General features: G+C 27.9%; 1 protein-coding gene across 1 annotated transcript in view; it reads right to left on the bottom strand.

Annotated features, from left to right (window-relative positions):
* Window positions 1-12,032, bottom strand: part of LOC117173209 (short stature homeobox protein 2-like) — a 49,672-nt gene that overhangs the window by 29,530 nt on the left and 8,110 nt on the right. The gene's annotated exons all lie outside the window — the stretch shown is intronic.

The raw sequence follows: 12,032 nt of genomic DNA, 5'->3' as shown, positions 1-12,032 counted from the left end.
ATAATTTATTTTTTGAGTAATGCACAACATTCTAAAAATTTTAATGCATTTTTTTTAATACTTCACTTCGGAGAAAAAAATTTTTAAAAAAAGTTTTGAAAACTCTTTTCAAGCAACCATGTGACCTTGAAACGTCACATCCTGCAAAACGCTAAACCAATCAGAATGATGGTATGGAGTTGCTTCATTGACTAACGTAGTGTCCAGATGATAGCCGGTGAAAAAAATTGTGACCATCCGCATGTCGACTTTTGGCACATTAGCACTGCCACATTTTCTAGATTCCCGTTTTAGTGAAATTATAAGCATTTTGAAAAACTTTTTGAATCCTTCTTCATAATTTTTAAATAGGCTTTCAATAATAAACGTGAAAATAGGTTATGTTTACTCCAATCACTAACGGCTATATTAATTTCCCGAAAGACTGCGTTATTCAAACTGATGCTTACTTCCGACGCTGGCCCAATCAGAATGCCTCATCTTCCCGCCAAAAATTTAAAAGTGTACTGTGTAAACATAAAAAAAAATATCAAAATTTATTTATTTTTTAACTTTTCTCAATTAATTGTATTTAATTTTAAATGTTTTTTTTCGCTAGAGGGAAAAATATATTTGATAGTATACTACAACCCCATTTGTGAACATTCTTTTATGTCGGGAGTGAAATAGAATCAAAATGTCAGTCATTGAGTTTGAAAAGAAAAAATTTAATATTTTGAGTACGGTCAGTTTTTTTGCATAGTTTTGAATTTTACAAATATAAGTTTTTATTTTAAAGGACGTTTCAAATTAAATGTTTTAAAGGTTGTTCTCTTTTTTATAGCAATAGCCGAAAAAAAACATTTTTTTTCAATCAAAAAACCCACTCTTTCAGAGAAAACCCGTCTTCTTTTTTTGGTTGAACTTACCTTTTTTGCTTAAAAGTTTATGATTTGAAATTTTTCTTCTTTGGTTGAAAATTTAACTATTTTGTTGAAAAAGTGGTCTTTTTATTTTTGCTTTATTTTTGCTTAGAAACTGATCTTATTTATTTGAAAAATGACATGATTTCCTGAAAATTCGCCGTTTTTGGTTGAATTCAACGGCTTTTAATTCCAAAGATTTTTTGGTTGAAATATTAACGATTACATTTTACTTTTTTTGTTGAAGATTCATCTCTTTGGTTTAAAATTTACTAATTTGTTGGAAAGAATTTCTTTTCGTTAAAAATGTATTAACTGAAAATTGAACTGTCCATTTTTTATTAAAAATTGGTCTATTAGTTGAAACCTTATCTTGATGCTTAACCATTATAAATCTTTTTAGTTGAAAAATAGTTTTCCCGTTGCAAATTTAACTAATTTTCAGAAGATTCATTTTTCTTTCTTTTTTTTTTAAAAAACTTTTTACTTGAAAATTAAAATTTTTCTAAAAAACTAATCCTCTTGTTTGAAAGTTCATGTTTTTGTTTCAATTCAACGGCTGTTAATTTGAAAAAAACGAATGTTCAGCAAAATAGTTAAATGTAAAAAAAGTAAATTTAATAAAAAAGGTTAATTTTTAACTAAATATTTGAATTCTCAAATAATAAACATAAATTGTTAACTAAAAATGGAATAGTTAAATTTTCAGTTAAAGATATCTTTAAATGAAACTTATTGCTATATTTAAAATCTATTTGGATTACCTGTTAATTTTATGGATCACCTAAATTATTTTGCATCAACTGGATTTTAAGGGAATTATCCTAAATAACAGCTAGATTTGTCTTGATTCTAATTGGATTACACCGGGTTTCAACTGGATTATTCCAGATTATAAGTGGAATACTTTGTATTACAAGTGAATTACTATGGATTACAAGTGGATTACTATGGATTACAAGTGGATTACGATGGATTGCAAGTGGATTACTTCGAGATACTAGAATTACTGCGAATTACTTAAATATTTTGGATCTTAAGTGGATTATTCCAGATTATGGATTATTCTGTGGATTATTCTGCATTTAAATTTAGAATGGATTACTCTGTTTTACATATTGATTACTTTGACTTACTAGGGTTACTGCAAATAACATTATTTATTCTGTATTATAAGTGGATCATTTAAGATAATAAATGGATTACTCTGGATTACAAATGGATTACTCCACTTCGAAGTGGATTACTGCAAAATACTGAGATTACTGCGAATTACTTTAATTTCTCTGAATTAGAAGTGGATTACACTGGATTTAAAATGGAGTAGTTTGGATTATATATGGATTACTTGGACTTACTAGGGTAACTGCAAGTTACATTAATTTTTCTAGATGAAAGTGGATTATTTAAGAATAAAAGCGAATTACTCTGGATTACAAAAGAATTACTCCAGATTAAAAGTGGATTACTCCGAAATACTAAGATTACTGCGGATAACAGGAATTGCCGTATATTAGAAGTGGATTACACTGGATTTCAAATGGATTACTCTGAATTATATATGGATTACTTGGAATCACTAGGGTTACTGCATATGACATTAATTACTCTAGATTACAAGTGGATTATTTCAGATTTTAATCGGATTACTCTGGATTACAAATGGATTAATTCACCTTAAAATTGCATTACTCTGAAATATTAAGATTACTGTGAATTACATGAATTGTCCTGAATTAGAAGTGGATTGCAGAAGATTACTCGGATTATATTGGATTACCAATTCGGATAACCAAGTGGCCCAGAAGATTACGAGAGTTGTATCCCCTTTGCTTACTAAGCTTGCAGTAAAAAAAGTTCTACACCCTTCCATCTTTTAGAAAGCGCAAAGTTAACTGTATGGCTAGTTTTCCGTATTTATGACTCCTCCGCAAGTTATATTTCAAAAATTTAGCCAGGCTACCATAAATATACGAGCGTGACTCTTGACCGAGGGTCAGAGACGGAAAGATTCTCACTACACTTGATTTAAAGTTGCAAGACGTATATCATGAAGCTACCAACCTCGTAGCGGCTATTTGTAGAACCCCGGAATTTTTTTATGATTAATATAAATTCATACTCAACCATTACTGTTTCTATTCAATTATCTTCAATTTTTTCAAAATTTTGAAAAAAAAAATAAAACAAAATATCCCCTCCAATTATCCCTATACCAACTCCTTTTTTCTGCTCAACCTCCTTTAGTTTCCATCCCCTTAGTATATCAATACCCCTTCCTTCCCGTACTTATCCTTTTTCTATGGTCTATCTCCTCATTTCACCCACTTCTCCTACCGCTCTTTACCATCCCTACTCACTCACTTTTCTACTATCCGTTCGTACTTATACCCCCTTTACTTTCTCTACTTTCCATCGCTCCAACGAACACTTCAACTACTTATCTCCTCGGTTCCCCTGATTCCCTTCTCCACACTTCCTCAACTCCCCAAACCTTACTCATTCACTTATTTACTTACCAATCCTTTCCTTGTCCATGTCCTCACGTCCACCACTCCTATTACCCCTCAATCCCTCCTCTAATTCCACTCTATTTACTTATCCTAATTCCCCTCCCCTACTTCCCCACCCCTACTAACACTCAATTCACTACTGCACTTCTACTTCTATACCCTCATTTGCCCCACTTTCTATCGCTCCAACTAGCACTTCAGCTACTTCTCTCCTCGGTTCCCCTAATTCCCTTATCCATGCTTCCTCTACTTCCCCAGACTTACTCACAACCCTATTTCCTAACCAACTCTTTCCTATTACTCATCAATCCATCTTCTACTTCAGCTCTCCTTACTTCACCTACTTCCTCTCCCCAATTTACCTATTCCTACTCACAATCGCTTTCCTATTGCACCTCTATACTCCTACCTCCACATTTTTTCTACTTCCCCACTCCTACTTTCTACTATTTAGTTCAAAATATAATTATTTTGTTAAAAATGAAACTATTTGGTTAAAAAGTCATATGGTTTGGTCAAAAATTTATCTACTTCTCTCAAAGTTGAAGCATTTTAATAAAAATTCACTTTTTAATTTAGTTCTAATTTCTTTGGTTGAAAATTTAACTATTTTGTTAATTACTCCTTTTATTTTTGGTTAAAAAATAATTTTTTAACTGAAAGTTTAAATACTTTATTTTTAGCCGGAAATTAATCTTTTTTAGTTAAAAATTCGTGCCTTCGTTAAATATAATTACTTTTGTTTACAATCGATCTATTTCGATAGAAATTAGTTTTTTTTTCATTTTAAACATTATTTTTTAACTTAAAATATGACCATTTCATTTTTGTATGAAATTTGATCTTTTTTAGATTAACATTCATGCATTTTGTTAAAAAAATTCTTTCTCAACAGAAAATGAACCTTTATGGTTGAAAATTCAGATATTTTGTTCAAAAGTAATCTTTTCATTAAAGATTAATAATTTGAATTAAAAATTCATGTATTTTGTTAAAAACTATTTTCTTTGATTAGAAGTTATATTATTTTGTTGGAAATTTTTCTTTATTATCAACAATTACTTTTTTTAACTGACCATATAACTATTCCATTTTTTGTTGAAAAATAATCTTTTTCAATTGGAAATTCATGTATTTTGTTAAAAATTCGTAATTTTGGTTAACAAATTAATTTTTGTGGTTGAAAACTCATCTTTTTGATCTAAAATTCAATTATTTGATTGTACGTTGAACTTTTTTCTTGTGAAAACTTTTTTTTATACATAATGTTAGTTAAAAATTAATTCGTTTGGTAAAAGAATAATCTTCTTGTATGAGAATTTATAATTTTTGTTCAGAATTAATTTTTTTTAAACCAACTGCTTGCTTTAAAGTTTATTTGATTTGAGATTAGCCGAATATTACTCAAATATTTGAGTTTTTAAGCTAAAAATCTAATAATTTAGATAACCTTTGATTTTCAAACCTAAAAAGAAGAATTTACAAAATTAATTTCCGACCATAAAAATTAATTTTTATTCTATGAAAAAGTAGAATTTTTATAAAAATGCATGAATATTCAACTAAAAAAGATAAATTTGCAACCAAAAATGGAATATTTCTATTTGCATTGAAAAAATTAATGGTTAACAAAAAACGATTCTTCAACCAAATAGTTTAAATTTAATCAAAAGAAATTAATTTTCTACAAAATGCATGAATTTTCAAACAAAAAAGATAAACTTTCAAGAATGAAAATGAATTCATTAATTTTCAATCTAAATGAGAAATATTTCAATAAAAAATGTATTTTCAATTAAGAAGATTAATTTTCTACCACAAATAAAATTTTTTTAACTGATAACGAAACATTTTCAACCAAAAATGAAATAGTCATATTGTCAGTTAAAAAATGAGTTTAAACAACAACAAATTTTCAACATATTTCGTTTAAATTTTAAACCAAAGAAATTAATTTTCAATAAAATACATGAATTTTCAAGTAAAAAGTTCGATTTTCAACCAAAAATATAATAGTGATACTTTTATTTAAAAAATTAATCTACTTCATATTAAAAACGAATTTTAAATATACTGAGTTTTGTTACCAACAAAATCAATTTTTAACAAAAGACATGGATTTTCAATTATAATTATGAATCTTCAACAACAAAAATGAATTTTGAAACATGTGGTTGAATTTTCAACCAGGAAAGATCCAGTTTCAATTTAAAATATTAATTTTCTACAAAAGATGAAATAGATTTTTCAAACGAAAAGTTGATTTTTTAACCAGGAAGATTAATTTTTTACAAAAAGATTAATAATAAAGGAAATACAAACATTTTCAACCAGGTGCTTGATTTTTTGAGTATAAAAGAATAATTCTCAACAAAATATTTGAATTTTCAACAATCAATTATGAATATTGGAAAAAAGATTAATTTTATACCTAATAGTTGAATTTCCGAGGCAAAAAATTAATTTTCAACCATGAAGATTAAATTTCAACGAAAAAACAAACATTTTAACAAAATATTTAACTTTTTTAACAGGGAAATTAATTTTTATCAAAATACATTGATTTTTAACTATAATGCTAAATCTTCAATAAGAAGATTAATTTAAAAATAAATTGTTTAATTTTCGAACAAAAAGATGAATTTCCAACTGTAAAGTTTAATTTTGTACTAAATATGGAATATTCATATTTTCAGCGGAAAAAAAATTAATTTTTGACTAAGAAACAAAAATTTTAACAAAATAGTTTAATTTAGAGCTAAAGAATTTAATTTTTAGCTGATTATATTTTCAACTAAAAAAGATCAATTTTCAAACAGAATGGAATAGTTAAATTTTCAGTCCAAAAATTGTTTTTCAATCAATTAAAAACGAATTTTCAACAAAATAGTTGAAAATCCACGATCAAAAGAGATTATTTTTTAAATAGTTACATTTTTATCCAAAAATGATAACATTTTTAACACCGCAGATAAAAAATGCCAAAAAAAAGGAAATTTATTAAATTCCTATCAAATTCAAGCTAAAGACCGTGTTTTGTATAATTCTTTCAATGTCAATAATTTGTAATCGATAAGTGGCGAGTTTCCAAATATTTTTAAAATAACTTTAAATGGTTCAAACAATTATTGTTTGTTTAAACAACCCATCCCTGTACTTTGGTATAAAATTAAATTATTTGTTTGAGAATGAACTTTCCTGTTGGATATTCTTCATTTTTGGTAGAATAATTATCTTCTTTTGTAGAAGATTAATCTTTTTATTTCAAGTTTTTTTTTAAATTCAACTTCTTGCTTAAAGTTGAACTAATTTCTTACAACTTAAAATTTTAGTTGAGGATTCAACTATTTTGTTGTGAATTCAACTGTTTTTTATTTGAAATTGAATCCTTTCTGTTTAAAATATCAACTACTAGATTTTTCGTTCAGAATCTTGGTTGTTAATTCATGTTGTTGATTAAGATTCAATTACTTTCTTATAGTTTGATCTATTTTATTTATATTTTTCATTAAAAATTATTATTTTTTGGTTGCAATTAAAAATAATTTGCGGAAGGTGGAACCACTCTGTTAACAAATAATTGTAAATTGTTGTTAAAGATTCATCCTTTTAAATGAAAATGATCTGTTTGGTTACAAATTCGTTTTTTGTTGTTGTTAGAAATTAATTTTTTAAACGGAAAAGTTAATTGGTCTAGCTGCAGATTCATGATTTTTGTGGGAAATTAATCTCTTAAAAGTTTGAAAGATTTAAATTTGAACTTTGCCTGTTCAAAATTTCTCTTTGTAGATCTTTTTTTTTTGTTTTCTTAAACATGCAAGTTTTTAATTCAAAATAATCTTTACTATTACAAATTAATATTTCAGGGTTGAAAATTTAACTGTTTTACAGAAAACCCGTCTTTTGGCTTGAAATTTCAACAATGATCTCAATAAAAATAAATTCGAATCTGGATTTAGTGTTTCCGAGAACTGTCGCCGTGCCACAGGGATGGGTTACATGACCTGAGGAGAGATGCGCGGTGTTCACTCAGGCGTGACTAAACAGAGAAAGAAACAGAAAAGAGACAAAATAGCACAAAAACTTGGATTTATGGTGACCGTCAGCCCTTAAACCGACACTAAATCCGGATTTGACTCTAAAAAAAATAGTTTTGATAAAAAAAATCCCTATTATAAATTATTTTAACACCTACCGTTAAAGTAATAAAATTCTGATAAGATTATAATTGCTATGATTAATAGAGACAGGTGGAAAATCAATCCTCAAAAATACACCTGATCCGAAAGGAGAAAACTTAATCTGACATGATAGGCAATTACAAATATTTTTTCCGGAAGATATTCGCCAATTGATTTCATTGGACGTACCTAGAAAAATTCCACAAGACAAGAATGATGTCTATTATTGAAAATGACATGACATGTGACTAAAACGGAAGGTCGAAGGTCTTTATGGGGCAAACGATCCGCTTAGTTCCAATCACTTCTGAGCTTTATTGGTCAAGCTTCTGAATTATTGATAAGGATCGAACCCTCGCCTCGACGATGCGCTTGCTGTCATGGTTATACGTGCTTCTGACCACTACTCTTAGACACATACATTTTCCATGTTTTTCAATAAGGGATCATCCATAAACTACGCTACCAATTTTGGAATATTTTTTACACTTCCCCCTTGCCCCCACCCCCAGTTGAATTTGTTACCAACTATCTGAATATTTTAACCACAAAGATAAATTTTGTAATAACAAGTTTAGCTTTCGACTAAAGGGCGAATTTTCAATGGAAAAAAAATTTCAAGCATACATGGAAAAATTATATTTTTAATTGATTTTTGAGAAAAAATTTAATTTTCAATCAAATTGTTGGATCTTCAACCAGAGAGATGAATTTGCAAACAAAATTATGCATATTGAAAAAATTTTGAACCGAAAACGAAACGAGTTTAAAAAAAAAAATAATTTTCACGCAAGAAGATTAATTTCTAATAGGGCAGACAAATTTTTAACATAATACTTTAATTTTCAAGAACTGCATTAAATATTTAACTAGGGAAGACTAATTTACGATCAATAATGAAAACATTTAATATTTTCAAGATAATTATTTCAAACAAAAAACATGGCGAATTTTTAATCAAAAAGTTGAAATTTCAATGAAAAAGATTAATTTTTTATCAAAAAGGCTAATTTTTAACAAAATACGTCAACCGAGGAAAGATTAATAAAAAAATGGAATACGTGAAATTATCAGTTAAGGAAACTATTTTTTTACCATAAAAACAAATTTCCAATCAAAAACATGAATTTTCAGATAAGAATATTAATTTTCTATTGCAAAAGACGGATTTTAACAAAATACTTAAATTTTTAAAAGAACAGTTGCATTTTCAACTAAAAAAGATACATTTGAAATAAAAAGGACCATTTAAAATTTCCAGGTAAACAAATTAATATAGTGTGAAAAAATCGAATTTTCAATAAAATGGTTAAATTTTCAACAAAAGAGAAGAAAATTCAAGTCTTGTGCAATAAATAGTACAATTAAAAACTAAGAGATATACATTTTAAAATTAAAATGCAATAGTTAAATTTTCATTTAAAAAAAATTAATTTGCAACCAAAAAAACGAAGATTCAACAGTATATTAAAATTTTCTACAAAGTAGATGAATGTTTTGCCAAATAGTTGACTTTTAAAACAAAAAGATCGATTTTCAAGCAGGAGGAATTATTTTACAATAAAGGTGACGTTCAATTTTCAACTCGGAATGATAAAATTCACAATAAAAGATTGAATAGCTTAGTTTTTTGTTAAACAAAGTTATTCTAACTCAGAACATTACGAATTTCCAAACAAGAAGATGAATTTTGAAGAAAGAAGAATAATTTTCAAATAAAAGTGACAAATTTTTTCAAAAATACATTATGTTTCAACTGCATAGTTAATTTTTTGACTAGAGAAAATTCAATTACAAAAAACGGAATATTTAAAGTTTTCAATTAAAAAAGATATATTTGTCCACCAAAAAAACACATTTTTAATCAAAAATATTTTTTTTCTTAGTTAATAAGATTTATTTTAAAACGGAAAAGAAGAATATTTAACTAGACAGTTCATTTGAAATCAATAAAAATATTTTTTTAACGAAATAGTTGATTTTTCACCTGAAAAAGATCAATTTTCAAACGAAAATGGAATCGTTAAATTTTCAGTTTAAATAACTAGTTTTCCGCAAAAAACCGAAATTTCAACCATTTGACTTCAATTAAAAAGAATAATTTTCAAAAAAGTGATAGATAATATAATAGTTTCATTTTCCGTTTGAAAAATTAATATATTTTTTTTAATTCAGGAATTTCCCTCAAAACAGTTGAATTTTTTACTTTACGCTATGAATTTTTAACAACAAAATTACTTTTCTATCAGGAGATCAATTTTTCAAATAAATAGTTAGGTTTTTAACCATATAATCGAATTTCCTACAAAAATAATTGAATTTCAAACTAAAAAAAACACAAGTTTTAAACCAAATATGCACTAGTTACATTTTCAATAGCAAAAATATTTTTGAATATTTTAGATATGACAAAAATGAATCTAGAAGGTTTTAACTTTTTTTAATTCATAGTATTTTACAAAATACCAGGAAAAATTTGTGCCTGTTAAAAAATGTTTAGGCAATATAGGAGCTTGGAAGAAATTGAAAAATATTTCATAAATCTTGAAACCTTTCGAAATTCTTTTAACGCTTCTAAAGTTAATTTTTTAAATATTTAAGAATCTACATTTCTAAAAATTTTTTAATTTAAAAATTTATTTTGAATCTTTTCAATTCTTTCAAATATTTTTAAAATTTACTCGATTTTTTTTTGCTTTGTCAATCGCACCAAATTGAAACATTTTGCTTTAAAATCTTTAACACTACTTTTCGAAATATTAGGAAATCGTTTGATATGTTTGAAAACTTTTTTAATTTCTCTTAAATTTAGTTTTTCAAAATAAAAAATCATTTTATTTCAGACTGGTCTTAAGAAAATTGTTGTTTTAATCTAGTCAGGTCATCTAAATCTTGTAATCATTAAAAATTATTCAAATTTTTTCTGATTTTTATTGAATCTCCAAAATTAAGAAAATTGCCTAAAATGTTTTGGATTCTTTCGTGAAACCTTAATAAATCCACAAAATTGTTGAATCCTAAAAAATTTTAAAAATTTTCTCAGTCTTCCATATTCTTTTTCCATACATTTTGAAAGCTAACCATTTCAAATTCATCCAGAAATCTTGAAAAAAATGTAATCTCCTCAAATCTTTTATAATAATTATTAGCAAGCTTATAATTTCCTTAATGTTTCTTATCTCTTATAAAATGCAAAAAAGTTAAAGAAAATATAGTCTTATATCAATAATGTTTAGAAACATTTAGAAATAATTTTTATGGTGAAGCAAAATTATTGATTTAGAAATTTTGATATAAATGTTAATGGTGCAGAAAACTTATAAGTTGAAAATGTTATGTAATCGGGTAAGAATACCCCCCTCAACATAATAGGCCGTTACGAAACACGAACCCCCTTTCTATTTTTAATGTTACGTAATACGTGAACGCTCCCAAAGGTAAGTAGAGGAAGACAAGTGAGGGGTGCGAAAGAAGTGAAAGGAGGGTTGAGGAGGAAGGTTTAGGAAAGCGAGTGGAGGGTTAGGGAGGGAAAGTATAGTCTGGCGAGTGAAGGTAATGTCGAGAAAGTTAGGGGATGGAAAATATAGGAAGTGAGGCAAAGAGTAGTAGTAAAGTGAGGGTAAGTAGGGAAGGAGAAGTAAGGGAAGGGATGCAAGAAAAAGAACGATGGAAAGAGAAAGTAGGCGAAGTATGGAAAAGGATAGTATGGGAAGTGATGGGAGGAGTAGTATAGTAAGTGAGGAGAGATGAAATAGAGAAGGGAGAAGTGCGCAAAGGTGTACGAAAGTAGGGAAATTGAGGGTTGGGAGGGAGAGGAAACGAGAGGAGTTGTTGAAGTAAAGTTAGGATTAGTAGGACATGGAAAGCAAGGGAAAAGATGCAAGAGAAAGGCGGGCAAAAAGAGAAATAAGTGAGGGGACAGGTAGTCTAGGAATTAAAGGGAGGAGTATTATAGTAACTGAGGAGAGATAAAGTGGAAAAAGAAGAAGTGCTCCAAGGAAATTAGAGTTAGCGGAAGTAGGTCAAGTGAGATAAAGGGAAGTGGAAGAAGTGAGCAAAGGGGAAGTAGGTGAAGTAAGGGCAGGGTAAGCCAAGAAAGGAAGTAAGCGGTGCGAAAGTAGGGAAATTGAGGGTTGGAAGGGAAAGAAAACGAGAAGAGTGGTAGTAGTGAAGCTCGGATGAGTCGGACACGGGAAGTAAGAGAAGAGATATAAGGGGAAGGATTGTAGAAAAAGGAAGTAGTTGAATCAAAGGAAGGGGTAGTATGGGAATTGATGGGAGGAGTAGTAGGGTAAATGCGGAGAGATGAAGTAGAGAAGAGAGAACTGCGCAAATTAAATTAAAGTTAGTAGAAGTAGGAAAAGCGAGATACGGGGAAGCCGGAGACATGCGCAGAGGGGAAGTTGTTGAATTAAGGGCAAGGGTAAAAGAAAAAT

Source organism: Belonocnema kinseyi, chromosome 5 (genome assembly GCF_010883055.1).
Source record: "Belonocnema kinseyi isolate 2016_QV_RU_SX_M_011 chromosome 5, B_treatae_v1, whole genome shotgun sequence".
Lineage (NCBI taxonomy): Eukaryota > Metazoa > Arthropoda > Insecta > Hymenoptera > Cynipidae > Belonocnema > Belonocnema kinseyi.
The sequence above is the reverse complement of the archived record's forward strand: the minus strand, read 5'-3'. Positions and strand labels throughout refer to the sequence as shown.